Raw genomic sequence first — 6,291 nt, 5'->3', positions numbered from 1 at the left:
TACCCACCCCTTGTTGACGTAGGGCTTACGTTTTAGTCACATGGGCTCTACGTTGCGGTGACATGGCGTCTACGTTGTGGTTACATGGGCTTTACGTTGTGGTCACATGGGCCTTACGTGGGCTGGTTCTGGGGCTACGTATCTATCACGTGACTTAGATGAGGCGGTGAAGGTGTGTTTGGAATAGTCCATGTGGGTTTATTTGCGCAGGTAATTTGGTCGAGTAGAGAACGCGATGGCTTCCAGGAATTTTTTGAACGACTGCCGTAGAACATTTTTAGAATGTACACGAGTTTTATCGTCGGATGATCAGCAACTTGATAATGTACAACCTGTTATAACTAGGTATGCTATCAATTAGTACAGTGTACAAAAGTTATTTGATATACTCTGGTTTCTTCACATAAATGTAGTTGTGGCTTCGTGATATTTTAAAGTGAATTGTATTTCATTCTGAACCGAGTTCATCAACATATTTGTAGTAGAAGTAGAGAACACGGGTCATGTTACGACAGTGAATTTATATCACGTTTTATGTGACTGAAACCGATTGGAGACTATGGCCTCGAGCATTCGCTGGGCCAGTGGCCGACTGGTTGAAGCCGAAGTGGCTGATAATGCTTGGACTCATCAGTGAATTAATTCAGGAAGCTAGCAATCAACGACAACATGGTAAGTTTGCTTGTCAAATAAAACAGCCGCTATGTAATTTTTGAGTCGATAGGATGTATAGATTTGAATGAATTTAAGTTTTAAAATGTTTAAGCCCCCCATTGAAATGAATGGAGGTTTCAAATTACAACTGCGAGTTACCGTGTGACTTAGAGGGTGTGCAGGCATGAAAAATTATCAAAACACTCCTGGATAAACTGCTGTAAAATCCTTACACCTTCACCTAGAAGCTCTATTTAAATTTTAAATGGGAGAGAAACTTGTCCTTTCTGGCACGCCGGGATATCTAATCATTTGATCGATTCGTTTTAGAGTTATGAGCATTTGTTTGGCACTAGGCACAGAAAACTGCTCCATTAGCTCCCATGTTAATTTCTCAAAATCCGAATTGTCATTTTGGGGTCAAACAATTACAACAAAATCATCACCAAGGGGTCCTCTCTCATACAATCTCTTCGGTTAAGTGATAAGTTAAATGTGTCCCGAACTACGACCGTTTGTTAGGAGTGTGCAAATCACATTAAACAAGCCTTCTCCACTCACAGTAACAGAGATTAGTTAGTGTGAGGAATGTCTCTCCCCCTCCCCCCACACACGCACGTGCACACACGCACATCTCTCGCACACACTGTTGACAACTCTTCTCTTTTATTTTAACATTAATACAAGCGAATTCACTCAACAGAAGTAAATTTCCTTTCTCGTTCTCGCTCCTCGCGCACTCTTTCTCACACACACACAACTTAAAGAAACAGTAACCCAATAATATTACACTACATCTCTCTCTCATAGCCACTCCATATACACCACACAGACACACATGCATACATCTCTCATACCCACTACACATGTACACCATACATACATACATCTCTCATACCCACTACACATGTACACCATACATACATACATCTCTCATACCCACTGCACATATACACCACACACACATACATACATACATACATCTCTCATACCCACTGCACATATACACCACACACATACATACATACATACATCTCTCATACCCACTGCACATATACACCACACACACATACATACATACATCTCCCATACCCACTGCACATACACACCACACACACATACATACATACATACATCTCTTATACCCACTCCACATACACACATAAAGACCGGTTACGTTTATCATAGATAAAAATGTAGTTAAAATGTATAGAATGTGAAAAGGTTATTTAAGCTTATTAACTGATTGTGACACCCTTAGCAGTAACAACTGCAATTGAATGTTTGCAAAAATATTTCTGTATAAACTGTATAACCAACATATGAAATTCCAAAGCAAATCATTTTACTTGGGCTCATTGGTTTTTCTATTTCAAATCTGAAGTTGATTTGTTTTTTCCATTTTCTGTTATTTTTATTAATTCTATGCTACTTTCTCTTGGACTATAGCTTTTCCTGGTTTCACTGTACCACGAAGGGCAGGACACGTGGGGAGATCAGTGTGTCAAGTAACACAACAACAGTTGCAGATGTTATAATTTAACTGTGTATCAAGAAGCACAGTGAAATGACGGTTAAGGTATGTGTTGATAGGTCTTTTTTTTAAGCACTTATATGAAACATTTGTGAATTGTTCTGTCTACAAATTGAATAATGAACACAAAATTTTGGAACTGCAAATTTAATTGCACACCAGTAGGATGTAGAATAACACATGATATATGTGAAGACAGTCACTGTCTTGAACTAACACTGATGCAGCATCACAAGGAAGCTAATATGCTCGCAGTAGAACACTGCTTAGCTCTGATCCATTAGCTAACAGAAACCTGTGCTAATTAGCTCTTATCTGGAGTAGAGTGCATGATGGAGCATGATCTGTGATTAAAAGTGGTGGCCCCCTCCATCCAAATTTTTGTGTATTTTGGACATTTAAATAGGAATTTCTAAGTGGAAACACATTAAATTTATATATCAAGTAAGGGGGTGGAGTAACTACTTCAAGATACAGTATAGTGCAGCTTGGATTGATTTAAATTATTTGCATAAAATCACAGTTTTGAAAAAAACATACATGATTCGTGTATTAGTGTAGTCCTTTTGTATTCATATAACACAGCAGTTGAAAATTCTAATTTACTAGCCACATTTTTGGAATTGCACTTAAAATATGTGAATGAGTTCTGTTTGTTTTAGTATCTGATTTATGATTTGTTCACTGTAAAGCAGTTGACTGTATTGATTGTATTTTCCTACTGTAGCACAGTATTAAAATATGTCTTTCCCTTATCGTAAAACTAATCCGCATTCTTATACACTTTGTGTTTCTAGACAGTACAATCTATCTTTCCGGGGCCGTTACACAGCTCTGTCAGATGAAGCACTTGACAACCGTGTGCTGGAGATTGTCTCTGCCAATGACGAAATAGGACCTGAAGCTGTTGGGGCTCGGTTTGCTGGTGAAGGCGTCCTAGTCCAGAGACGACGTGTTCGTCAAAGTGTAATCAGGACTAATCCTAAAGGTGCTGCTCTCCGGACTATGTCCCACAGGCTTCACAGAAGAACATACAGAGTGGCAGGACCAAATTCACTGTGGCATATAGATGGAAACCATAAACTCATTAAGTAAGTAGCAATAGAAACTGTTTTACTTAAGTTGATTTATTTGCACCAACTGTGTCAATAGCCAATGTAAAGCTAACTCTTTGATTATGAAGTTGGTATTGTTAAGTTCAATCTTGTATAATCTTAGGGAATGACAACAATATAAATGTAAATGGGGAAAATGTCCAAAGTCTGTGTCTAGATTAGTTCAGGTCAGGACTGTGTGTCTAGGAAGGAACAAAGAGTACATCTGTTGCAAAGAAAATGCAGTTTTTGCCTAAGACATTAGGAAATGGATGGGAACAGGGTTAATGGAACAAGATGGTATTAGAAATGGATGGGAACAGCTCTAAATGTAACTGTTGAATCATAAATTCAATAGGTGTCAAGTCTTTAAAAGCAACAACTACTGAACTGCGTACCATTTATATCCATATAGTAACAGGTGGAGGCTCATTTGGGACCTAATCAGGCCAAACTGCAAGAATGGAATATTAAAAAAGTAGGGGCAGCAGTCACCCAACCTCCAATTCAAGGCTATAAAATATGGTTGCTGTACTCTTTATAATAACTGTTATTTAAGAGTCTGGTGTAATGGATTGGAATCTTTATACTATTACAAAAATAATCATCATCCCAACTATCATTTAAGATTTTTGGTTATATGTTAAAACAGGAGAATAAAAACACTACTGTTTACCTCTTGCACATACAATGCTTGCCCAAGTTGGTTGGATATAAAGATGTCTGTTAGTTATAAGTGGGGGATATTGGGGGACTAATAATGACATTATATTAAGTGTGAATTCATTTGAATGCAGCAGTGACCCCCCCCCCCCACCACTATGAAAGCCCAACCATAGCATAGAGGCGTAGTCCTCGTTGTAGCTACATTCAAACTATTTGTGTGAATAGCTTTTCATTTAATGTGTTTTTTCTTCTTCTGTCACTCCCTGATCTTTTTCCATATTTTTTAGGTGGAGAATTGTGATCCATGGAGGTATTGATGGTTACAGCAGACTTGTGGTGTTCCTTCATGCGTCGAACAACAACAGAAGTGACACTGTAATGGATCTGTTCATTGGAGCGGTCAGCCAGTATGGTGTCCCTTCAAGGGTCAGATGTGACCATGGAGGGGAAAACAATGTGATGTGTCTCTTTATGGATGTCTTCCGAGGCTCAAGCAGGGGAAGTGCTTTACGAGGGAGGAGCACTCATAACCAGCGCATTGAGAGACTGTGAGGCGATGTGTGGAGAGGTGTTACAAACGTCTATCATTCGTTGTTTGTATATCTGGAGAATGAACGAAAATTGGAATCCAGTAATGAAATACACATCTGGGCTCTTCACGGTTTATCCGAGGGAGATAAACAAAGTGATCTCAGGTTGTTTGTTAGTCAGTGGAACCACCACAAGTTAAGAACTGCTCAACACATGTCACCGTATCAGATTTTTGTGCAAGGTTGTCTGTCACAACATTTGCAACATCACACTGGCATTCAAGGTGTGTTTGCAGATGAACAGATGCAGATGAACAGACAGTGCCAGGGGATGGTCAGGAACCCGTTTGCAACAGTTGGATTGAGGGCAGCGGAGGGCCACGGGGCAGGGGCGGCCGCAGCGGAGGCCCACGGGGCTAGAGTGCCTGCCTTTGACTGGCCTCAAACAATTGATGTCCCTGTTAATCAGTTTATACCTACTGAAGAACAATTGGGACACCTCAGGCAAAACATAAATCCTTTGGGGAGTGCAAGAGACAATTTGGGAACTGATATTTTTGAACAGGTACTTAACTTCCTCTCTTAAATATGATACATATGCCAGTTATACTGATCTCCCGCGAGACCTCTTTGTTCTATTTACCTATTGTGTTAATCTTGATTGCATCTATCATTGGTGTCTCTCTCCCCTCGATCAGTGACATCTATACCACACGCTGCATCCGCAAAGCCACCAGCATTGTGGAAGACCCAACCCACCCATCACACGGTCTCTTCACTCTGATGCCGTCTGGCAAAATATACAGGAGCATCCAAGCCTCCACCTCCAGACTCTGTAATAGCTTCCTTCACCAGGCAATCAGGCTCCTCAACTCCCATACACGGAACTGACACACACCAACACTGATCTGTCCCCACACATGCACTGAAACCCCCCACCAGAAATATTTGCTGCTCTCCCACAGGACCTAATAACTACCTCAGAACCACTGTGTTCATGTATGTTCCATATGACACAGTACATCACTTATCTCATACCACATTGCACTGCACCAGCACTTTACACCATGTCTCAATTGTCTCTGGCCTGTTGTATTTATTGTAATGTCTTGCTGTGAGATTGCACATTTTGCACATTGTTTTGTTACCCTGCTGCACTTTGTTGTCTGTTGTACTGTTGATTTGTGTTGCACCATGGTTCCGGAGGAACAAAATTTCATCACACTCTGTACCTGTGCCCAGATGTAATGACAATAAAAAGCCCCTTGACCTTGGTGCGCTCCTTTGATGTAACAACCACCCGGCTGGGGCTATCTTACAGTCTGCCATATGGGATTCTCCCCCGACAATGTATGTCTGTATGTAAATTCTTTAACACCTCAAGGGGTGTGGTTTTTTCTTTATGTAACCTATGTGTTGGTAGACTGTCAGATTACTTTGGAATAAAAAGTACATACAAAAAAACTTCATTCTTGGAAATCCCCACTCCTGTTTCTTGAAGAAACCAACGATTCTTGCTAAACAGAAGACAATACCCATGGTTGTGATTAAACTGCTACTAGCTCACATCTTGATGAAGTATAACTTTTACCAAATATGTTCTAAACTGTTAATGGTGTAAGTTATTTCACGATACCAGGGTAGTGAGACAGAACAAATTGATATTAAATCTATGATTGTCATGTAAATTCTTTGTATATGGCTATAGGAAGCTAATGTAAAAATATTGGTTGAGACAGTGAGGTCATACACACATACAACTTTGAATTAATGTCATTATAAGTTTTAGAATAAGCAAGCAGTCTCAGTCACT

General features: G+C 39.9%; 1 long non-coding RNA gene across 2 annotated transcripts; it reads left to right on the top strand.

Annotated features, from left to right (window-relative positions):
* On the top strand, nucleotides 1–5,961 carry LOC143493456 (uncharacterized). Of its 2 annotated transcripts, XR_013125459.1 has the most exons (6): nucleotides 1–345; nucleotides 557–672; nucleotides 2,104–2,233; nucleotides 2,986–3,279; nucleotides 4,236–5,043; nucleotides 5,177–5,961. It is a non-coding gene; the product is annotated as an uncharacterized LOC143493456 (long non-coding RNA). The 2 variants fall into 2 exon arrangements; XR_013125458.1 differs by having other exon boundaries at nucleotides 1–672.
* The last annotated feature ends 330 nt before the right edge of the window (nucleotides 5,962–6,291 follow it).

Source organism: Brachyhypopomus gauderio, unplaced genomic scaffold (assembly GCF_052324685.1).
Source record: "Brachyhypopomus gauderio isolate BG-103 unplaced genomic scaffold, BGAUD_0.2 sc87, whole genome shotgun sequence".
Lineage (NCBI taxonomy): Eukaryota > Metazoa > Chordata > Actinopteri > Gymnotiformes > Hypopomidae > Brachyhypopomus > Brachyhypopomus gauderio.
Note: the sequence above shows the minus strand (reverse complement) of the source record. Positions and strands in the feature narration are given on the sequence as shown.